The sequence below is a fragment of the Podarcis melisellensis genome (genome assembly GCF_964234715.1).
Source record: "Podarcis melisellensis genome assembly, chromosome: 6".
NCBI classification, from domain to species: domain Eukaryota; kingdom Metazoa; phylum Chordata; class Lepidosauria; order Squamata; family Lacertidae; genus Podarcis; species Podarcis melisellensis.
This window is the reverse complement of record NC_138538.1, coordinates 18,991,212-19,015,897: the sequence shown is the minus strand read 5'-3', so window position 1 is coordinate 19,015,897 and position 24,686 is coordinate 18,991,212. Positions and strand designations below refer to the sequence as shown.

Below are 24,686 nucleotides of genomic sequence, written 5' to 3'. Positions count from 1 at the left end.
TCCGTTTTTGTTTTCCCTTTCTCTTCAGTCTTCCCCACTAAACTAGCTCTGGGATTTACATCCCTCTATGCGCTCAGCATATTATGGCTGCAGGCAGCGGCAGCGGCAGCTCTGTCAGCAAAGGAGGCAGGAGGCGGGGGGAACAGCGCTGCCTTGGATTTCTTGAAGTAAGTCCCAAGTAGGGACAGGAAGTCCCCTTGCAGACAGAAAGTCTGCAGCCCCCCCAGCATTTGGCATGCTTCTCTGTCCTGAGCGCTGCTGTGTGCCACCGACCAGGCAGGCAAGGAATTCCACAACAAAGCAAGGAGTGAGGAGGAGGAGGAGGAGGAAAGGCGGGGGAGGGATAAGCAAGATGGGGATGTGGCAAGGAAGATGAGGCAAGAAGGGGGGAGTATTGAGGCAGAGCAGAAGGCAGCAAGGATGAAAGGGAAAGGAAAGAGGGCTCTAAGAGAGCGGAGACTGGCAGACAAACAGAAGGTAAAAGTATCAAATGCAGGCAGTTCAGTTCTGGCTCCCCCCCGCCCTCCTCTTTCCCTGCCACATCTCCCAGAACTGCTTCTTTTGGCTGTTAAAGCTGTAAGGGCCAACTTCCCCTTTGCTCTGCCTTCACATAGAGATGCTGAAATACGAAGAAGGTCAAGAGAAGTGGATGAGATTGTGAGCCCATTTTGCTTCAGAGGTCCTGGGACGGGGAGGCACAGAAAAGGCAAGAGCAGGTGAAATGATGGGGCTGCAGTGAGGCTCAGTCGGTTCTAAGAGTTTGGATTTGATATCCCGCTTTATCACTACCCTGAGGAGTCTCAAAGCGGCTAACATTCTCCTTTCCCTTCCTCCCCCACAACAAACACTCTGTGAGGTGAGTGAGGCTGAGAGACTTCAGAGAAGTGTAACTGGCCCAAGGTCACCCAGCAGCTGCATGTGGAGGAGCGGAGACGCGAACCCGGGTCCCCAGATTACGAGACTACTGCTCTTAACCACTACACCACACTGGCTCTCTAAGAGTATCTGCAGTGTAAATCCCTCTAAATGTGGATTGCAGGTTTCCTTTGGAGTCTCCAGACTCATTGGAGGTTCCTAAAAGGAGGATAGAGGGGCATCTGTCATGGATGCTATAGCTGTGATTCCTACATTACGGGGGGTTAGACTAGATGAACCTCGAGGTCCTTTCCAAATCTACAATTCTATGATTCTGTGAAAATTATGGACTTCTTTTTTTTAATTAACTGGTCCTTATTTTGAGTCACACGCTGCTGGTATTGCAAATTCTTAATTGTGATGGCTGTCAACCTGGAAGACTTTAAAAGAGGACTTGGTAAATTAAATGACAGATATCTATGGCTACTGGTTATAGATGCCAGTATTCAGTATCAGAGGCAGCATACCTTTGAATGCCAGTTGCTGGAGATCATGAAAAGTGTTGTCCTCATGTCTTCTTCTGGGCTTCACCATCTTCTGGGCTTCACCATCATGTTGGCCACTGTGAGAACAGCATGCTAGACATTAGATGGATCTTTGAGCTGATCCAGCGGGACTACTATGTTTTTAAACCAAGAGGAAGAGCAGAAGAGCCGGCTGGATCAGGCCAGTGACTCATCCAGCATTCACGGTGGCCAACTAGATGCTGATTAGGAAACCCACAAAGCAGGAGGAGGGCACAAGAACACTGGCCCCTGCCCTGTAGTTTCCATGAACTGGTATTCAGAAGCATTTCTCTTCAGAAGGGTAGGACCCCACAGTACAGTGGTACCTCAGATTAAGAACTTAATTCATTCCGGAGGTCCGTTCTTAACCTGAAACTGTTCTTAACCTGAAGCACCACTGAAGCTAATGGGGCCTCCCTCTGCCACTGCACAATTTGTGTTCTCATCCTGAAGCAAAGTTATTAACCCGAGGTACTATTTCTGGGTTAGTGGAGTCTGTAACGTGAAGCTTATGTAACCCGAGGTACCACTGTAAAGATAATATATAAGGTTAGTTCTTTTAGCAGTTCGGATAGGCATTGTACAAAAAGGAAAATCAAAAGTTATAATTATGTGTCAAACATACCACATGATGCGGTACCAAACAGCTAAAAGATAGCAATAAGTGAAATACAATTCAGATTCTATAAACCAATGCTCAGGTGTGTGTGTGTGTGTGTGTGTGTGTGTGTGTGTGTGAGAGAGAGAGAGAGAGAGAGAGAGAGAGAGAGAGAGAGAGAGAGAGAGAGAGAGACATGGAAAAATACGGAGGCCGGTCACTTTTCCAGCAAATGTTCATTTGAAGCCAACTCACATGCAGAGCTCTAGTAATCCCTATAACCTACAGGCCAAGAAACCAGCTGGCCAAATAAGAAAATAGACCCACCATCCTTTTAGCATTGGAGACACAATCTTCTGAGAAGTTCTGCTGTGCAAGTTTCATGGATGTAAATGAGAACTGTGTAACAGCACGTAAGTGCTTTTGAGTAGGTTCTGTTTCTTTCAATGAAGTTTCATAGGAGCATTGAATTTTAGGGCTGGAGGTCATCTAGGCCAAGCCGACTCTCAAAGGAAGAGGCTTGAAACAACAGCATCCTTGATAGATGACCACCCATACTCTACTTGCGTAGGAGAACATCTTCCCAAATTGTACTCTGGGTTTCTTCTATCGGTTAGGATTTGTGTTTGCTCCTGGTAAGTAAGAAATTGTCTGTAACAAACTTTTGCAGAATCATACACTTTCCACAGTTATCTTTTTCATATACAACACAATGTATAGCGTAAGAATTGTGTTCATCTCCCCACTCTGTTCTCGCAAGTGCAAAACAGAATGCTTTGTCAGCACAGCTGACTATCTGGAGACAATCTGCTTTAAAATTTTAATTTGCCTTTTGGGAATTGGTATCCTGGAGTCTCCAAGCTTATGCTATTCATTTTTAATACTGTTATGTTTTTTTTTAAAAAAACACACAATCGAAATCTGAAATGTGTTTGATCTTTAATTGGTGGGTGAAAGCTGGGAGGGAAGAGGGAAGTGACAGACCAGCATTGGGGACAATTAGTGGCGGGTGGAGGGCAGGGAAGCTGGCAATGCATTCGGGGATAAATCTGAGGCCCTGAAGTAAAAGTTCTGTTTTCATTTGGTGAGTGGAGGATTGCTTGTGAGGAGAGGGGCCTCAGTGGAAGCGCTCCTGATTTACATGTGCTGGTTTTTAAAGCTACAGTTCTTATGAGCGCTGGCTCCAGACATTTTATCGCTTCAGGCAAAACAGAAAACGCCCTTCTCCTTCTCCTCTTCCTCAATGCTGAAAGTGGCATAGTAGTAAAAGGAGCCTGAAGAGGAGCAGGTGGCGTCAGCCAGGCATGGCGGAGGCAGGTGCAGTGGCAGGTGGGCACAGAGGAGGTGGTTGTGGGGAGGGGGGAGGCAGGATTTGCCGCCTGAGGCAACTGCCTCGCAGCGGTGTAGTGTTGTTCACCAGCACTTTTGAATGTTTTTCAACACTGACTTAACTATTTAACTGTTTTTATTGAGGATGTTTTATTTTATATTTTTTATTATTTAATATTAAACTATTTATTATTAAAATATTTTATTTTTTATTTTTGTAAACCACTTATAGGTTTCCTTAAAATCAAGCGTGCATACACATACATACACAAGCAAGCAAACAAACAAGAGATTGCTCTGCAGCAGACATGCAAGAAATGATAGGGCCGGCTCTACCATTAGGCAGAGTGAGGCGGCCGTCTCAGGCAGCAGGTACTGTGGGCTGGGGACCAGCCACAAGGTGTCTGAGGATAGAGCTGTGTATACCACACAACCTGCTCCATGTCCCCTAAAAGAGGTGCTCCCCTCAGGTGTGTTGCCCTGTCACCATTGTGAACTGAGATTCAACTGCCAGTCCAACCAGCTTCTGCCAGGGCTGACCCAAAACATTCTGCTGCCTGTGGTAGAACAGCAAATTGCACCCTCCCACAAACACACACAACAGCAAAGCACACAGCACCAAAAGCCAATCAGGTAACTTTGGTACTTGAAGTTGAACATTCCCATATGCCTCAACTCCCCTTGGAAAACTGGGACATCCCATTTTTTCATGTGAGAGCTTGGTGGCCATTTTGGGTACCATAATTCCACCCCACCATGATCTCACACAAGTCATGTGACTTGTCTGGGAGGGGAGGGCTTCCTGGTTTCTGGCCACAACATATTAAAGGGTGTGCATACCAGCAGGCTTCTCCCTGCTTCTCTGGGAGTAAAACCACGGTGGTAAACTAAATAACTGATGATTGCCAGCCTCTTCATGACTCTCTAAACTAGCTGCCTAAGGTGGCTGCCTCACTTTTCCTAATGACAGGGACGGTCTTGGCTTCTGTATATGCAGTGAGAGGAGGCGCCATCTTGCCCTTCGCCTCAGGCAGGAAAATGTTTAGGGCCTGCCCTGAGGGGCTCTCTATATCCCTCACAACCAAGAGGTGACAAACGAGTGGTGTTCTCCCCCCGCCCCAATACCTCAAATCTCCAATTATCTGTGTAGCTTCACAGATATACCGCTATGTATATAATCAGACAAAATGGATTTGCACCACCAAGTCTGGTAGGACAGCCGTCTCCCTTTCCCGAATCCCCTCCATTCCCTTAACCCCTGTTTCCTGCTATCAGTTAATACAGGCCTGCGCCAGGAGGCAGACAGCCTGATCCCGGCAGACGAGACCTGCCTGGACCTCAGATGTCTAATCGCACTCTCCTTTGCCGGCTCTTTTGCCGTTCTGTTTACAGAGGCCCACGTTAAGAACATGTGAAACTCGGCATTGTCTGCAGGCCACCAGAGAGAACGGTTGCCAGTTTTCACAGCTGATTATGGCCTGCACTTGGAAGGTCTTCTTACAATGGCTCCTTGTTCCCACGTCCATCCCCCTCTTTTCTCTCCAAATCCCACTCCTGTGTCATATCCTCTGTGACCTCTTTGCGGTGACCTCATCTGGCTCCATAACTTCTGATGAAACCAAATGTCCAAAACCTTCCCCCACCCACCCCTGCTTTTGGGTGGTTTGGCCAAAATGTGCAGCTTCTCACAAACCAGAGAGAAACTGGTGAGCTGAGTGTTGTTTCAAAAGCGCTGGGGGATTTGCCAGCCCTTCCAGAGCTTTTACCTGGGGCACGCAAGTGAGGTTTGGGAGAAAAAGAAGTGGATTTGAAATCTTCCACAAGTAAACTCTTTTGCTTTTCCTGTCATAACTCAGGGGATATCTGTGAGGTGCACTGGCAGCGGTGGAAAAAAATTAACGCTGTGGTAGCAGTCGCATTAGCAATAATAATAATCACTTCAACCTATCATTCTGCATCTCCTTAATGTCAAAAACTATGACTAACCCATGAATCATCAGCTTTTCCCACAGGGCAAAGAATTGGTAACTAGGAAGCACGTGTTAGAAGCAGAAGCCCTCCGCGCATAGTTAGACTATGGAATTCACTGCCACAAGATGTCCTGGTAGGCACGACCGCCAACCTGGGCAACTTTGAAAGGGGGTTAAACAAATTCATGCAAACCGTGTGTTTGCAGCTGTTTCACTACCATTTAATTTGCATAGTCCACATGATATTACTTTCAAACAACATCAGCCTCCATGATTTTCCCCTATAAATTTGGGTTTGCCCATCATGGGGATAATCCAATAGGTTGGAGGAAATATTTGTAATACAGTCATACCTCGGGTTGAAGTAGCGTCGGGTTGAGCATTTTTGAGTTGTGCTCCACGGCGACCCAGGAGTAACAGAGTGCATTACTTCCGGGTTTTGCTGCTCGCACATGCGCAGATGCTCAAAATGACATAATGCGCGGAAGTAGCGAATTGCGACCTACACAGACGCGCTGACACGGGTTGTGTTCGCTTCAGGATCCGAAAGGAGCTCTGGAACAGAGCTCTGGAACGGATCCCGTTCGCATCCAGAGGTACCACTGTACGGAGTTGGCCTGCCGGTGGGCCTGGTGCCTGAAGACAGCTCCCTGTAGAGCACGTCCTTGGGGATCCTGCCATCTCCCATTCTGTCAACATGACCAAGCCAGCGTAGATGTCGCTGAGACATGCTGGGAATGTGGGCTGGTAAATTGTACTGGGTCTGTACTAATCCCAGAGGGTGAAATCTAGAGAACTACATGGCTTCTTTTTGTGTACGGGGGTCTTTCCTTGCTGACCTCTTGCGCCTCTCTGACAGTGGTCATAGTTGAGTGGTAGAACATCTGTTTTGAATGCAAGAGGCCACAGCTTCAATTCCCAGCATCTCCAAATAGGTATGTGGGGAAACCCTGTCCAAAATCCTGGAAAACTGTTGCCAGTCAATGTGAGCAGTGCTAAGTTAGATGGTCTTACTCAGTATACTAAGGCAGCTTCCCATTCTCCATGAGAACTGCTACAGAATATTAGGAGACCCTTCTGGGTGGGAGGGGGTTGAAGCTGGGTGTGGGGATGGGAATCAGCATGTGTTTTCACTTTGCACAGGGGACTGTTTGGATCTTGCTCACATCTGACAGCAGGAAACTTCCTTATAGGTAGCACTTCTAAGTGCAAAATAAAAAGCAAAGTTCATAATAATGACTCCACGTGATCCAATTCAACCATTCAAAAAGATCATCGCATACAGAAAACCCATTTGTTATCTATGATACAACCAGGCGCCAAACTTCTTTGAATGTTGTACATTTAGTTTTAGAAATCTGATAAGCTGTTAGCCTAACCAGATACATTAACTTCATTTTTATATTTTTGGTAAACATGCCAGTTTTGATGGAACTGTTTGTACTTCCCAAAGGAAAAATCCTTGCAGTTTCTAACAAATCCACCATTAGTTGTGCAATATTATACTGTACTGAAAAGTAAATCCCAATGGGGCTTACCCCCAGATAGGTATTTATAGGATTACAACCTAAACCATGTAACATTTTAGGTGCAGGCAGCAGAATCCTATACACACCTACTCAGAAGTAAGTCTCGCTGTGTTCAGGGAAACGTCCTCCCATATAAGTATTCATAAAATTGCAGCTACAGAAACTAAGTAGATGTATCAGTGGGGCTAATGGTAACTCTGCATCTACATATAATTTCAATTTTCCATTCTCCCAAAATCTGAGCAATCACATGTGAAAAAAGTTCAGCTCTGTCATGAATGGCAAAACAATGCTTATTGCAATCATGTGTTTTTCTTTCTTCACCCTTTCTTCACTGTTTCGATTCTTTGCTCATTTACGGTAACTAGCTGGATGGGATTCGCACAACCTTTTTTCTTTTTCTTTTTTGGAAGTGTGAGGAATGAGTAAAGGATGAGAAAATCCAAGAGCAACTATCCAATGATTGTCTGAATCTATGGTGAACACGCATTTGGAATAGTGTGTGGGAATTTTGGATCACCCTATCTATGTAAAATAGAAAACAAAAATGTTTTAGAGCCACAGAGCAAGGCCAAAAAGAGAGCGAGAGAGTTGGGTGAATCGTTCCCCTTTTTTGCTTTCAGTTTAGAAAAATGAAGACTTAAGGAGACATGATAAGAGTTTCATATAATTCTGAAATATGCAGAGAGACTTCTGTTTCGCACCAAATGCTGCAACCAAAATTCAACTGATGAAACCAACTGGCAAGAGGCTTCGCATAAAGGAAAGGAACTGCTTCACACAGGTATAATTAACTGAAGGAATGTGTTGCCACAGGATGTTGGGATGGCCACTAGCATAGATGGCTATTTGAAGAGGATTGGCAGTGAGTGAGTGGGTGGGTAGCAGTCATGCATCTAGCACGTTTAAAAGTCACAAGAACATAGCCAAACATGAGAACTCTAAGAAAATAGGTTTGGCTCAGCTGAGTGTCTCCTCCTCCTCCTCCTCCTCCATTTAACGCCAAGGGTGTTTTCATTTGCTGATGTCTTCAAAGCACTTTGTGAGTCCAGACCAACTAACATGCTCCCAGTGGGAATGGTGGGTAGAAAAACATGAAGCCTGGCAGGGAAGATGGAAGGGAAACTGCTAGACTTTGGTAAAAGTTACATAGGGACAGGCATCAGACACTGGGGACATATGGCGGCAGCATAGGGTGGTCACTTAGCCATCGCCCAAAAGAAGAGGAACAGAAGAGGGCACAGATATGCATGAAATTTACAGATGCAAATTTATGTACAGATGCAAATTTGGAAATAATTGCTATAATTTAAGTAGACAGACAATACATCTCACTATAATAGAAAAGATTGTTTACTGTTGGTAAGATGGTTAATTCTAAGAAGGGAGATCAGGAGAGGCCTTGGAAATGCCCTTCAGGAGTTAGCACCTGGGTGGCAGACTGAACATGCATGCAGATCACTTTGCCACAGTCTTGCCAAGGTGAGATGAATTTTGTGCTATCTGCATTATATTAGCATTGCCCTATTTCAAAAAGTGAAAATCCAGACACAAAAGTTGTTGAGTTGTTTGTTTGTTTTGCAAAGTTGTTGAGGTTTTATTGTGTTGTTTTTTTTAAAAGTTTTTGCAAAATCTAAAAAAAAAGTTATTGAGCTATTTTTAAACAAGTTTGCGGGACTTATGGCGCAACCCTACATTACATGTGTATTTCTTAATTTTGGTTTTTAGATATAAATACATGCAACTGCTATACAAATCTGTGTCCTCTCTTGACCCCTTTTATGGTGACTTGTTCAGTAACTGTCGTACGTGGGCTTATTTGAAATATTACTGACCAAATTCACATATAAAGCTGCATTACATAGTCAAACTATTGATGCTTCTCACCCACTGTTGTCTGTTCTAGCGTTTTACAGTCTAGCATCCCTGGATGTTGTTGAACTAAAACTCCCATCCTCCCTGACCATTGGCTAAGCTGGCTGGGGTTGATGGGGGCTGTAGTCCTATACAATCCAGCTTAATGATGTAACATTGGAAAGTGTTGATCACTTCTCCTGCCTTGGCAGTTATCTTACCACAAGGGCCAACTTTGATGCAGAGATCCAGCACTGCCTGAACTCTGCGAGTGCAGCTTTCCCCCAATTGAAGTACAGAGTGTTTGAGGACTGGGACATTCACAGGGAAACCACAATGCTTGTTTACAGAGTTATTGTACTACCAAACTTACTGTATGCCCGTGAAACACAGACTACATAAAAACACCATCTCCAACTCCTTGAAAGATTCCGTCAATGGTATCTCTGAATTTTTTTTACACATTACTTGGGAAGACAGGCAAACTAATGTCAGTGTACTGGAAGAAGCAAAGATCCCCAGTGTTGAAGCAATGATTCTTCAACAACAACTTTGTTGGACTGGTCATGTTGTTTGGATGCCTGATTATCGTCTTCCAGAGCAACTACTCTATTCCAAACTTAAAAATGGAAAGCGTAATGCTGGTGGTCAATAAAAGAGGTTTAAAGACTTTCTCAAGGCAAATCTAAAAAATGTAGTATAAACACTGACAGTTGGGAAACACTGGGCTGCAAGTGCTCCAATTGTAGAACAGTCTTTACCAAAGGTGTCATGGACTTTGAAGACGCTCAAACTCAGGATGAAAGGGAGAAATGTGCTAAGAGGAAGGTACATTTGGCAAACCCTCACTGTGATCAACTCCTGCCCAGAAACCTATGTTCCCACTGTGGAAGGACGTGTGGATCCAGAATTGGCCTCCACAGTCACTTACAGATGCACTGTTAAGACAGTGTTCATGGAAGACAATCTTGCTCAGCTACGAGTGATCGCCAAAGAAGAAGAAGTCCTATACCACCTGGAAACTCACATCTGAAGAACACTGGCCTCTTTCCCACTGGTGAGCCACAAGAAGACTAGTTAACTGAGGTCATTCCTTGAATCTTTTGTGAATCATATCCATAAAGGAACTGAGTGACCGGCTATCAGTACAGGAATAGTGCCACATGGAGCAAGCTCTCCTGGTGAGCTGTGCTGGAATTCATCAGCTGACAGGAGCCAGATAACAGATGGTGTGGCTGAGCCTCTGTATTTTGACAAAAGATCCCTTGTTTTCAAGGTTTAATATTTTGCATGTCACTCTGGATGGAGAAATTCATTGGAGACTGTGCTTACATACGTGGCTTTTGTTAAGGCAGACTTCATATTTTTCCTAATTTCATTAGTAAGCAAGTTAAAATATGATGTCTAGGTAAGAGTCCTGTTCTTCTGTGCTTTGTTTCACTGCAAGTGTTCAGGTGGTGGTGGAAACCTACAATTTATTGCCACACATCTTTAAAGCACTGGTAAGCAGCTGGCTGGTCAGTGTGCCAGTTTAGAGTAGAGCACAAGGCAATAGAACAAGACCCCTGCTTTTTTGGGGGGGGGGAATCAGTAAAAGGATTGACATGCCAGTGTTCTCTTCTTATTTTATGAACAGCAAGAATACTGGTCTCTTTCCCCCACCACAAAAGGAAGGACGCACACACACACACACACACACACACACACACAGATGCAATCAACATTTTCATGGCATAGTATCATAGAATTGTAGAGTTGGTCATTCAGCCCAACCCCTTGCAAAACAGGAATATTTTGCCCAACTTGGGGCTCAAACCCACAACCTTGAGATTAAGAGTCTCATGCTCTACCAGCTGAGCCACACGCTCTTATATCATTCATAGGAACAGCCTGCAGCTCAGGGGTAGAAAACAGGCTTTATATGCAAAAAGTTCCAAGTTCTACCTCTGGCATCTTCAACTGGAACTGAGAAAAACCCACAGCTGAAACTCTGGAGAGCCACTACTTCATCAGCCTTTGCCAAGTTGGCTTCCAACAAATAATCCTGGGAGCTGTAGTTTACCCCCCCCCCCACAGAGCTACAATTGGCCAGCACCCTAGTACAGGTTCCCAGGATTCTTTGGGGAGGGGGAAGTCATGTGCTTTAATTGTGCTTCAAATGTATGGTGTGTGGGCAGCCACTGTCACTCTAGCAGAGGAGCATTTACCGGAGCAAACATTAGGAAGGCTGCTGCCCTCATTCCGCAGCAATGCCCCACAATTTGGGGTATCCTTCACCAAACAGAAATTTAATTGTCAGTGTTTCGGGAGTGTGTTCTCACCCTCTCCAGAACTAAAATATGCAGTGTCTAATAAGAAAGAAGGACCACGGGTGGCGCTGTGGGTTAAACCACAGAGCCTAGGACTTGCCGATCAGAAGGTCAGCGGTTCGAATCCCCGTGACAGGGTGAGCTCCTGTTGCTCGGTCCCTGCTCCTGCCAACCTAGCAGTTCAAAAGCATGCCAAGTGCAAGTAGATAAATAGGTACCGCTCCAGTGGGAAGGTAAATGGCATTTCCATGCGCTGCTCTGGTTCGCCAGAAGCGGCTTAGTCATGCTGGCCACATGACTCGGAAGCTGTATGCCAGCTCCCTCGGCCAATAAAGCAAGATGAGTGCCGCAACCTCAGAGTCGGTCAGGGGTCCCTTTACCTTTAATAAGAAAGAAAGAAAGAAAGAAAGAAAGAAAGAAAGAAAGAAAGAAAGAAAGAAAGAAAGAAAGAAAGAAAGAAAGAAAGAAGCACAAGTTAAACTCTTCAGTAAGGCCTTTGTTCCTGCTGCAAGGAAGAAGGCATGAAGGCAGTTGTGTTGCTGTCTAGGGCCTGGTGCAAATGTAAGCTAGCTTGGTAAGTGTGTGGGAAAATTCCCTTGTACTTATGGGAAATCTGAAGGCATACATTGCTGAATGGGTGTAAGAGTTGGAACATAGCAATATAAGCTGCTGCAAGAGTCAGCATGAGCTAATGTCTGCTGAGAAAGAGGCAGCCTAAAGAGCATTAAGTAGGTGTTGAAAAAGAAGCAGATTCCCACCTCCCCAAGGTGCTATGTGGTCCTGGCTTGATTGATAACTGCAGTTCAAGCTTCTCTCCCTTGGGGGGGGGGGTCACCCGTCCTTCTCAGGCTTCCCTCTCAGTGGTTTTTTTCAGAAACCCTTTGAGTGACAGGGAATGTGTCAATTTGAAACAAGTTATCTGATGCACAGAAAACTGCGGAACATTGCCATGTGCCAACGGCATTCCCAGACAGGGCAGGTGAGATGGCCAAAATTTCCTCCCGGCTCTTTCACACCCACAGAGACAACAATGAGGAACGGAGTTTCCAGGCTGCTGGCCATTTGGTAGGGGAAATGATGAATTCACAACAGCTTGTTTGTAGGGCTACCACATTTAATCAATAGATGAATCAACCAAAGCTTAACTGATGAATCTGGCAGAGCAATTTAAGAGCACACTTGGGGTTGTTTGTTCCTTGTTTTATTGATGCTATTTTGGTTCCAGTGTGTTACTGGAATAAAAGTATTAAGTTAGCTTTCCCTTCGAAGAATAAGCAATAACTTTTTGTTTAACAAGTCAGAAGCAACCAATCACACGCATCTTTCAATCTGTCAAAACAGGAATTGGTGTTGGGGCTTTGGCACTGTAAATTAATGGGAAGAGAATCAAATGTTTAATCAGTTAACTTGTTAAAATGAGCATGGAGCAGTTAAAAATTCTGCAACTGGTTGACAGCCCTACAGGTTTGCTTCACAAGAATAAACCATTAAATCATTTTTTAAAAAAATAAGAAGAGAGAAGTCACTTAAAAAGAAAGGGAGGAAGGCATATAGTCTCCCCATTAGAGACAGGACTTGTTGGCTATCTTACCTACCATGTCTGGGAATGCCATATCTATCAATAGAACGAAGCAGTAAAGCAAAATTTATTTTTCAAAATTGTCTCATTTTCTCAGCCCCTATTTATTTATCTTTTCCAGAATTTATTACAATGCAAGCCTACACACGTCTAGTCTACTCAGAAGCAAGTCCCACTGAGTTCAATTGGGCTCATTCTCAAGTAAATGGAAACAGGATTGTAGCCTTAGACACAGTTTTGTAAGTATTTTAATGCACTTTTACCCCAGTATGTACAGTTTTGTACACGTTACTTGACTGGAAAACCGCAGGGCAAAATTCAGAGAAGTGTAAATTTTGAAGGATGGCTGTGTTTCAGTTCTCAGATGGTTTAGGAAAGTGCAGAATACTTAGATTCACCCTTAAAGGCCAACTGAATTGACTTTATCCCCCCCCCCCCCCGTCCCTACTCAGTGGGTATCATCAGGAAGGCTGTTCTACAAACTGGAAGGCACAGCCTTGGTTACACTTTGCACCTGCAGAGTGAGGCTTCACCTGAAGACATTAAGGTGAAGACATTAATGCTACATAAAACAAGGTGGAGGAACACGTGAGCCTCCTGATACTGTTGGACTCCAACTCCCATCATCCTTGCGACCACTGGCCATGGTGACTAGAGCAGATAGAAGTTGGGCTCCAATGGCATCTGGAGGGTCACAGTTTCTCTACCCCTGTTGTATAGACGGCTTCCCCAGCCTCAAATGCTGTTTTTCAAATGCTGTGGACTACAATTCCCATCACTCAGTGCTGGCTGGGGCTGTTGGAGTTTGAAGTCCAAAACATCTGGACAGCATGGTTGCCATGTTGGGGAAAGTTGCTACATGCACTTTTATTGTTGTTGTTTAGTCGTTTAGTCATGTCTGACTCTTTGTGACCCCATGGACCAGAGCACGCCAGGCACTTCTGTCTTCCACTGCCTCCCGCAGTTTGGTCAAACTCATGCTGGTAGCTTCAAGAACACTGTCCAACCATCTCATCCTCTGTCGTCCCCTTCTCCTTGTGCCCTCCATCTTTCCCAACATCAGGGTCTTTTCCAGGGAGTCTTCTCTTCTCATGAGGTGGCCAAAGTATTGGAGCCTCAGCTTCAGGATCTGTCCTTCCAGTGAACACTCAGGGCTGATTTCCTTCAGAATGGATAGGTTTGATCTTCTTGCAGTCCATGGGACTCTCAAGAGTCTCCTCCAGCACCATAATTCAAAAGCATCAATTATTCGGAAATCAGCCTTCTTTATGGTCCAGCTCTCACTTCCACACATCACTACTGGGAAAACCATAGCTTTAACTATACGGATCTTTGTCGGCAATCATGCACTTTTAGCCAGGAATAAACCTCACTGGGACTTACATCTGAATACACTCCACTGGGATTGTGCTGTAAGACTGCAATCCTATGCCTAACTATCTGGGGGAAAGCATTATTTAAAACAGGGACGCGGGTGGCGCTGTGGGTAAAACCTCAGTGCCTAGGGCTTGCTGATCGCATGGTCGGCGGTTCGAATCCCCGCGGTGGGGTGAGCTCTCATCTTTCGGTCCCAGCTCCTGCCCACCTAACAGTTCGAAAGCACCCCTAAGTGCAAGTAGATAAATAAATAGGTACTGCTTTATAGTGGGAAGGTAAGCGGAGTTTCCATGTGCTGCGCTGGTGCTGGCTCACCAGAGCAGCTTCGTCACGCTGGACACGTGACCCGGAAGTGTCTCCGGACAGCGCTGGCCCCTGGCCTCTTAAGTGAGATGGGCGCACAACCCTACAGTCGGACACGACTGGCCCGTACAAGCAGGGGTACCTTTACCTTTACCTATTATTTAAAACAGCAGGACTTTTTCTATGTACACATGAATAGAATCAAGCTTAAAGGCACAGGGGAAATATTTCCCAATATATTCTGGGCCTGTGCTGCTGCTAGACAATGTGTACGTATGACTGAATGAAGCACCCCATTGAATATATTTAGGACAAGAAGACACCATACTTATTTAAATTTGTTAAGCCATTTCTGTGTGGGCAATATTAGCGAGCAAAAGGTTAATTCTTCAGCACTGGAAAGCTACAAATGTATCTACTGCTATAAACTTGTTCAGGTTACTCAATAGCTAGACTCATCTACTCAATAGCTAGACTCATCTGACCAAAGAGCCTTACTCCCATGAAAATGTGCATAGCATCACAATTTAATCAGTGCACCAGGAAGGCACAAGAGAAAAGGGAAGGTCTTTTATGGTTTGAGGATGTATGGTGCAAGCACCTTGATGACGCTAAGTGGGTTCAGAACTGCATGAGAAGCCTACCTGGGGGAACTTATTTATGGTGCCCTGAGTTCCACGACAGGAGGAGAAAGGATATAAATATACTAAATAAAGGACATGTAGCAGAAGAGAAATAGGGGTGAGAAATTTATCTCCACCTGCCATAAAGTGATAGCGCCTTTTGGAAAATTGCAGCGACGTGAGAAAAGTATAAAGAAGGAACTTAAATCACCGCCGTGAAATATTCATTCTTCTGTGCCCCCCCAAGTTTATTATCACTTTTGCATTCTATCTTTCCTAGGGTGGCCAAGTGCCCTACTTCACACAGGAAGGCGCGCTGTTTGAAGAGCTGCCTGGTCCACAGACAGAGGACCCCAAGGAGGGAGAGCAGGAGGGGCCTTCAAGTTGCCCATCAACAGTTCACACCTGGGTAGCAGACCAAGCTGTCTCCTGGTCACAGTCTTTCCTGCTATGGTGAGATGCCTTGCATTTCCATTGTAATTCTAGCCACTGGGCTTTTTTTCAACTAAGGTTTATTCAGAGTAGACCCACTGCTATGAATGGACCTAAGTTAATCATACCTACTAATTTCAGTGGGCCTACTCTGAGTAGGACTAATACTAGATGGAACTGATAAATTTGCATCTATACATAGGACTTTGCCTATGCAAACAGTGTGCAAGTCTGTTCTCTCTTTCTTTAGTGTTGCATAAGTGGCCCCTCTGATCTTTCATCCAAAACATTCAGGGTGCCTTATCTTCTTTTGCCTTCATAATAGCCTGATAATGTCTGCAAGGCTGAAAGAGAGACAGCATCCTCCTGACTGCTCTTTTCCTTTCTGTAAGATTTTATTTAAGGCAGTGGTGGGGAACTTGAGATGCAGGGACTGAATGCAACTCTCCAAGGCCCTCAGGAATATACGCATTTGGCCCCCAGGAATCTATCTACCCAGGGGTCACACCCCAACCAGTCCTAATCCATGCTCGGCTGGCTGGAATGTGTCCTTGAACTGCGATAATGTCTTGTTGATGGATGGGTTTGTCTATGTAGAAAGTTCAAATGGTTGGCATGTGGTCTACTGTACAAAGATAAGAGTCACACCCAGGGCTGGCACAAGACGTTTAGGCACCTGAGGCAAACCACAAAAAAGAAGGGATGATGTAGATCTACATCAGGAACAAAGGGGAAATAAATATCTACATTGGGAACAAGAGGGGGAACCAAATCAGCCTTACCCAATGGTTCAATTGGGAATCAAAGGCCATCACAGGAGCCGGGGGGAATTGGTCCACTCTGAATCACACTAGGCAGAGCCCAGGAGACCCTAGAGCAGCGGTTCTCAACCTGTGGGTCCCCAGATGTTGTTGGACTACAACTCCCATCATCCCTGATGCTGGCTAGGAATGATGGGAGTTGTAGTCCAACAACATGTGGAGACCTACAGGTTGAGAACCGCTGCCCTAGAAGGTTCACCATTTCCCCCCTAGGGGTAGGAGGAGACCAGCAGCACCTTCTGTAGAGCATTCCTTGGAGGCTGGATCTGCAGCCCCTATGGATCCTGCTGCCTGAGGCAGTCGCTTCATCTTGCCTCATGGGTGGGCCAGGCCCGGTCACATCTATTGCTCCGCCTCCTTTTTCCCCCTCTGATCCCGCCCACTTCTGACACATGGCCCCAGAAGGTTGCACACTTTGGAATGTGGCCCTCAGGATTTTTTAAAAAAAGGTTTGCCGCCCCTGCTTTAAAGCTGCTATCAGGCTTGGCCCCACAGTTCTGAAATGAAGTAGTGGAAGGAGTGATGCTCAGGGCCAGAAGGGAAATTCTGTGTTTGCGGTGTGTTTTGATTGTGCAAAACCTCCATAAAAAAATATTAAATCAAATATAGCTGGATAGTGGTTTTCTTTCTTTTTCCTTTTTCTAGTAGAAAAAAAAAATGCTTTAAAACAGGCTGCCCTCCAATGTACATAATTACCTTGCTGGATCAGACCAATGTTTCATCCAGTCTAGCGTTCTCTGTCTCCCTGCCAAGTGCCTCTGGGAAGCTCACAAGTAGGGCATGGCAATTGCCACGAGTGGCAGACAGAGGAACCATGTGCCAGAAATATTTGAGAAGAGACAACACAACACGCCTAATTAACAGTTTTTAAACTCTTCTTTTTTTTCCAGAGATCTGCCGTTTTTTTCTTTTCATAGTATGAAAATGTATCCCAGTATAACCTCCCCCCCCCCCCATATATCCCTGGATTGCATTGCAGAGGAGTGGATACCAGCCACCAGTTGGTGTGCAGTGGCGGGGGCGGGGAGGGGGCTTGCAGTTAATGTTGGACTCCAGGTCCCATCTGCCCCAGTCAACTTGGCCAGTGGTCAGGGATGACAGGAGCTGTAGTTCAATAACATATTATGGGCAACAGGTTCCCCACCTCTGCTTTAACTAGAAGGCAGGTTCCTGCCACAGTCAGTTTAAAACAAGGATTAGGAACTTCAGGCCCTGGGCCAAATGTGGCCCCCCAGGACTCTTTATATACCTCAATATTTTATATGCCTCAATACTCTTCCTCCAGGCCACACCACTTACTGTTTCACACTGTGAATATCTTTGCCTTGTCCTTCAGCTCTGATGATGCCTCTTACAGCTTGAGAACCAGTGTGGTGTAGTGGTTAAGAGCAGTGGACTCGTAATCTGGGGAACCAGGTTCGATTCCCTGCTTGTCTACATGCAGCTTCTGGGTGACCTTGGGCTAGTCACACTTCTCTGGAGTCTCTCAGCCTCACTCACCTCACAGAGTGTTTGTTGTGGAGGAGATTGTTAGCCGCTTTGAGATTCCTTAGGGTAGTGATAAAGCGGGATATCAAATCCAAACTCTTCTTCTTCTTCGACATAGAATCCCAAGGGTCATCTGCTGCTCTGTCCTCCTGCAATTCAGGAATCACAGCTGAAGAATCCCTGACATATGGTTGTACATATAAAAACTCCAATGAAGGAGCATCCACCGCCTTCTGAGGTAGTCCCTTCCACTGTTGTCAGTGGAAAGTCAGAAAGTCAGTCAGAAAGTTCTTCTAATGTTTAGTTGGAATCTCCTTTCTTTGACTATTTTTGATCCTGAATCTTACATTGCTGGGACCAGCTGGTGAAGGGCAGGCAATACATTTAACAACAACAACAACTCTACCTGGTAATGCTGCGGATTGAACCTGTGGCCTTTTCCATGTAGCACAAGCTGGGGTTGGTTAGATTGTGTTCAGTAACACCAAACCTCTGTGCAGGGATTGGCAGGGAGCGAGTGGTGCCATGGTCTAAACCACAGAGCCTCTTGGGCCTGCTGATCAGAAGGTCAGCGGTTCAAATCCGCACAACGGAATAAGCTCCCGTTGTTCTTTCCCAGCTTCTGCCAACCTGGAAGTTCGAAAACATACCAGTGCAAGTAGATAAATAGGTACCGCTGTGGTGGGAAGGTAAACGGCATTTCCGTGCGCTCTGGCTTCTATCACAGTGTTCTGTTACGCCTGAAGTGGTTTAGTCCTGCTGTCCACATGACCTGGAAAGCTGTCTGTGGACAAACGCCGGCCCCCTCAGCCTGAAAGCAAGATGAGTGCTGCAACCCCATAGTTGCCTTTGACTGGACTTAACCATCCAGGAGTCCTTTACCTTTTTACCTCAGGGATTGGGGATGTGAACTGAATACAAGCTCTTTCCTCCCTCAGCACAGATGTACTGTATTCAACAAAACCTAGTGCAACACATTCATTTTGTGTAATTACCAGCTCAGTTCTATACAGAATCTTCTCTGTGTGTTTTCACATGCAAGTATTATGATGTGATATCTTAAGGTTTTGCTGCTCCATCTAACCAGAGACAACCTTTATGAAGGAGCTGAATGCAGGATTTTAAAAATTTATTTTAAAAGGAAGTGGGATGGAGGGTTGTGGTGAGGAATGGACCTGATTTAACATGCAGGCTGGGCACATCAAAAGCCACTTCCCAAGGCATTGTCACTTCATCTTGAATCTAGATGGATTGGTTGCCATTAAAAAAGGAAACATTTTTCCAGGTTGAATACCTTGAAAAAGTTCTTTCCTCTGAGCACATTGAACACATTTCAGCTTTATCATGACAAAGCTGACTTCAGATATTGCAATAAAGGCAAGCCTGTCTTTTTCATGATGGCTGCAGGACAGAAGTTTATTTTCTCTAGAAATTAAATCATGTCCAAACATGTTGTCAGGGAGCAGTTTGCCTAACTCTATTAAATACCCCTTTGTGGACACCTGATCATTATCATCAGAGTCAAGAGGTCATTCTGAACCAGTGGTTCAGTCCGTAACTTCTACACCTTGTTGGCCACAGCTAGCCCATAACTGGAAAAAAACCCAGAATACATGCTGTTTCTTTTGTATCATGGATCTTGTCCACACATGCCCATTTTAGGCAGATAAGTAAGTGACTTTGATAACACAGTTTTTGCTTAAGGATTATGGTTGGGAATGTATTAGCCCCACTACAAATATGCCCCTCTGAGCACACAGAACGCATTTCAGTTCACCATGGCAAAGCTTATTTCACATACGGGCAACTCCACATTTACGCAAGATCTATTTACGGAGCCTTTGAGAAAAGTCATCCACAGATTTGGTCAGATGCATCACTAGTACATGGCTGGCACCCAGCTTTCTTTTCTCTTTTTCGTCAGACGCAGGTGAGGTTGTAGGTGCCCAGAATCAATGCTTTAAGATGGAAACAGGCCGGATGACAGCGAGCAAACCAAGACTCAATCTGGATAGGATGGAATGACTGGAGGTGAATGGTTTGTTCACTCGAATGAATGGGGTTGTAGAGGATCAGGTCCACAGGCTGAGAGTGCTTATTGTTGAAGTGTCATTAAAGGTTTAGAGTGGGATTCACCCAATGAACACCATCAGCAGAAGACTTATGCTTGGACTTCAGCTTGTGCAGTGGGGCTTCCCAGTCCCATCCCCCCCCACAAAGGCCTAGGGGGTTGGGAGAACCCCCCATAACAGTGTGCAGCAGGGAAGATTGTTCTGTCTGGCGGGATGAAATACGGAATGTTTGCATTTCAGCACATCACTGAAGTCCAGCCTTAAACTTTAGGTGACATGCTAGCTGAAGCCATATCTTGAAAGAGAAGAGTGAATTGTGTCAGATGTGGGTTGGTAGGTAAGCTACAGCTGCTGAAATTCTCTCTTCTGCACCACTAGTAGAGGATCCTTGTCCCCTTTTGTAACTGGCCACCCTAAAGCACAGCAGAAAACAAGCAGACCAGGAAGAGGGAAACTTTCGCTGAATTACAACTGCCATCACCCCCCAGCTAGCATGGCCAATAGTCAAGGCTAGTGGAAACTGTAGTCCAATAACATCTGGAGGTTCAAAGGTTCCCCCACCCCTGAGTTGTGGTAGGAACCCATCCAAGTTAGATGACAAATAGTCTGGTCTTGCTGGTGGAACTAGGTTACATAAACCTCTGGAACAAAATGGGGATGGATCCAGTGAAAAGATATACAGTAGTATCATCTTTAGTGCCATATGAGTCTTGCAGGACCTTTGTAAGACAGAGAACAAGTATGGCAAAACAACCAAGATATGTTATTAGCAAAGCAGTTGTGAGTTATCACTAAGTCCCAAAATATGTCCAGAAGAGACACTTCTGCAAGACATTGCTTGCATCTACCTGCCTGGTGATTAAGTAATCCTTGCATGCCTCCTGTCTCCTAAAGCTCATGCCAGACAGGTGTTCAGGTACAGGCCTCACCCTGCAGGCCTGTGCCTTTGAGTCCAGCAGGGTCAAAGGTTAGAATTAAGGAAATCTTGCCCTCTGTGTCATAACATCACCATCAGGCTTTGCTGTCCACTTCCTCCAAGGCCCGTGATAGATTTCAATCAGGGACAGCAGGTCCTCCAGAATTTGACAGAGGAAAACAGGGAAAGTTGCTTCAAAGTAAGTAAAGAAAGGGGCTCGTAACAAGATAAGCAAACCGTGACCTCTAGCAGCACGCAATGCTGAATAATTTTTGGAAATATTGGCTTACTATTATTAAAATATATTCATCTTCTTTCCCCTCAAAAAATTCTGGGTGCTGTAATTTGTGAAGGGATGCTGGGAATTTTAACTGTGATGGGTGAACCACAGTGCCCAGAATTCACTTGTGGGAAGAATTGTGTTTTAAATGAGATTAAAGACTGGAGTCCTTAAGCCATTCTTAACTGGTGTCTAGCCAAGGTGTGGACACTTTTGCCTGGGATAAAGGCATCTCCAAATCTGTCAGTGTCTCCTGTCAATGGCATCATAGTCTAAAAACAAATCAGATAATAATTAAGCTGTGCTGATGCAAACAGCTGGAGGGGTGGGGAAATAATAATAATAATAATAATAATAGTAATAATAATAATAATAATATATTTATACCCTTCCCATCTGGCTGAGTTTCCCAAGCCACTCTGGGTGGCTCCCAATCGAGTGTTAAAAACAATATAGCATTAAATATTAAAAACGTCCCTAAACAGGGCTGCCTTCAGATGTCTTTTAAAAATAAGATAGCTGCTTATTTCCTTGACATCTGGTGGCAGGGCGTTCCACAGGGCGGGTGCCGCTACTGAGAAGGCCCTCTGCCTGGTTCCCTGTAACCTCACTTCTCGCAATGAGGGAACTGCCAGAAGGCCCTCGGAGCTGGAGGGTGGAGATGCTCTTTCAGGTATACAGGACCAAGGCCGTTTAGGGCTTTAAAGGTCAGCACCAACACTTTGAATTGTGCTCAGAAACATACAGGGAGCCAATGCAGATCTCTCAGGACCGGTGTTATGTGGTCCCGGCCGCCACTACCAGTCACCAGTCTAGCTGCCACATTCTGGATTAATTGCAGTTTCTGGTCACCTTCAAAGGTAGCCCCACGTAGAGTGCATTGCAGTAGTCCAAGCGGGAGATAACTAGAGCACTGGTGTGTGTGTGTGAACAACTTTACTGTCCTCCAAGGAGCTGGTGAACATGCTAGGAGACAGAAATGCCAGGGAAGGACCATAGTGCAGAGATATGGACACGCATTGCATATCAAAGGTCCCCAGGATGAATCCCCTGCTTTTCCAGGTCGGACTGGGAAATAGCCCTGCCTCGCACCCTAGAGAGCTACTGCCAGCCCCTGTAGACAATGCAGAGCTCAGTGGTCTGACTCCCACCAGGCAAGTTTCCTATGTTCCTCAGTTACTAATCCAAATGAATCATGCTTGCAGGAGTATGGGAATTCTTCCATGACAGAGCCACCCGTTTCCCAGCATAGAAATGATGTTTCCTAAGCAACACAAGGCTATTTTGAAAAGCAAGCGAAAAGGGGGGAGGAAAACCCCTCTCTCCCATTCGCTTTGGATTTTGCTCTTAAAATCTCAAGCGTTGCAAGTGCCTATGAAAAGGTGTGTTCAGCGGCGGAGAGAGAAGACGTCTGTTGCCTTACAGAACGGTATTGATGCCGCAAACAGAGCTCCTAATGTGCACAAGCTCCAGGTCAGAAGGTGAGATTCTGTAACTTCTATTCAGTGGCCAAATTGATGGCAAGGTGGGACACTGTGTTCACTTAGGACCACCTGAAGGACGGATTGTGTGCACTAGGCACTTACGCAAGAGTTAGTGGTTCCAACGGTTCATTAGCCCCACTCCTGTGCCTCTAAAACTCTACTTGAAGAAATTTAGCAGGTGAAACTTTTCCTGGCACAGAGGCAAAAGGATGGTTTTTTTTAAAAGCTTACCCACTCATGTCCTGTGCTTATAACAGCAGTCTGGCATGCAGAAGGTAGGCAGATGAAGCCAACTTGGGTGCTATTCACCTAGGTTTTAATCAGAGTAGACCCACTGAAATTAATGGCCGTGGCTAACTTTGGTCCATTAATTACTCTGAGTAAACTTAGTTGACTGCAATCCTAAGAGAGAAGAAATCTCAGATATAAACCTTTAGAGGACAAATCAGGTTCATTGGGTAGCAAGCTCCTGTATTTCACAGAATTCTTGTTCAAATTCTTCAACTCTTCCTCAAAAGCTTGCTTCTCTACCCTGTGTGTGCATGTGTATACAGTGGTACCTCCGGAATGGATTCTGTTTGACTTCCAAAATGTTCAGAAACCAAGGCGCGGCTTCCGATTGGCTGCAGGAAGCTCCTGTGGCCAATCCGAAGCCCTGTCGGACATTCGGATTCCAAAGAACGTTAGCAAACCAGAACACTCGCTTTTGGGTTAAGGCATACGGGACCCAAAAGGTTCGACTTGCAAGGCCTTCACAAACTAAGGTATGACTGTATATCATGATGAATATGCATGTTGTTTTGCAAACTGTAAGAGGACAGGTCCCCGCCCCGAGGAGCTTACAATATGGCTACAACATCCCACTGGAAGGACAGCAAAGATGGAGGAATAATAATCATTTGTGAAAGGTTACTATTAATAATAATTATTAGTTATTAAATTTGTATACTGCCTTTCATCTGTAGATCTCAGGGTGGTTCACAACATAAAAGTACAATATAAAAACCACAAAATACATAATAAAACTAAGAACCAATAATGCCACCCTCCCACAACATATTTAAAAGGACATCGGATGTCAATCAGCCAAAGGCTTCCACCTGGCACCTGAAGGTGTATAATGAGGGCCTCCGCTGAGCATTTCACAAATGGGGAGCCACCACAGAAAAGGTCTGTTCTCGTGTTGCCACCTTCTGGAACTCTTGTGGAGGAGGCACACAAAGGAGGACCTCAGATGATGATCTCAGGGTCCAGGTAGGTTCATATAGGGAGAGGCAGCCCTTAAGATGGCAGGAGAAGAATAAAAAAGTACAATCCTAACTTCCAAATACCGTATTGTTTCGTGTATAAGACGCCCCCCCCCCCCCCGTGTATAAGACGGGGACTCCAAATTAAGAAAATGGGCTGAGATTGCGCTTTTTTGGGGAGAGATTGCCCAGAGTTGTTGGACTATTTTTAGGGGGACTGGATGGAATTCACTCACCCACCTACCGCTTGCACGTGTCGCAAAATACATATAGTGTCTGCCCGCCCACGACAGCAAATCAACAGCAGCCCCGGCGGCAGCCACCAATAAGATGCCAAATAGCTGTTGACAGTCTCCAGCACATGACAGCAACCAATCATATGTCCCCACAATGCACTACCAGTGTATAAGACGAGTCTGGATTTTTAAGATGATTTTAAAGGGGGGCGGGGACTCGTCTTATACATGGAAAAGTACGGTGTGCTGGTTTGGAGCAATTAGAATACGGCCCTCTACCTGAGCCAGGCAACAGACAGGCAGGGGTATGAGAGCAGAGGTAAGTACCCTGGATCTTATACAAGGTATCACCTGAACCATTTTGGATCTGGACCCCAAAATGGCTCAGCTCGCATCTTGCGTTAGACCTGGAGTAATCAGGTGATGCCCTTCCGATATTGTGGACTACAAATTCCCACCATCCTCAGCCAGCATATAGCCAAAGATCACGGATGACGGGACTTGTAGTCCGTGTTTCGCTATCCCAATTTCAGTCATCCCAATGCATGCCTGATCCTGTTGCTTTTTAACACAGAAAGAGATCGTAGCATCATAGATGGCTATTCCAAAGTTATTCTACACTAGCTTTTACCAGATGCAAGGAACAAACAGCCATGACAGACCATATTGCCATGGCTGTTACTGTTGCTTGTATCTGGGAAGCATTATCAAACTGAAAAAGCACAGCAGCGGAACCAGGAAGAGGCAGGAATACTTGGAATGCTCACCTGCCTGTTGGAGACAGCGAAATATTTCCCTGAAGTGAGTTGCGGATGACA

The 24,686-nt window shown here is 45.3% G+C and overlaps 1 long non-coding RNA gene across 1 annotated transcript; it reads left to right on the top strand.

Moving 5' to 3' along the window:
* Positions 1-404: 404 nt before the first annotated feature.
* On the top strand, positions 405-19,664 carry LOC309373255. The gene is made up of 3 exons (XR_014169907.1): positions 405-477; positions 15,173-15,345; positions 19,558-19,664. It is a non-coding gene; the product is annotated as an uncharacterized lncRNA (long non-coding RNA).
* Positions 19,665-24,686: the final 5,022 nt, after the last annotated feature.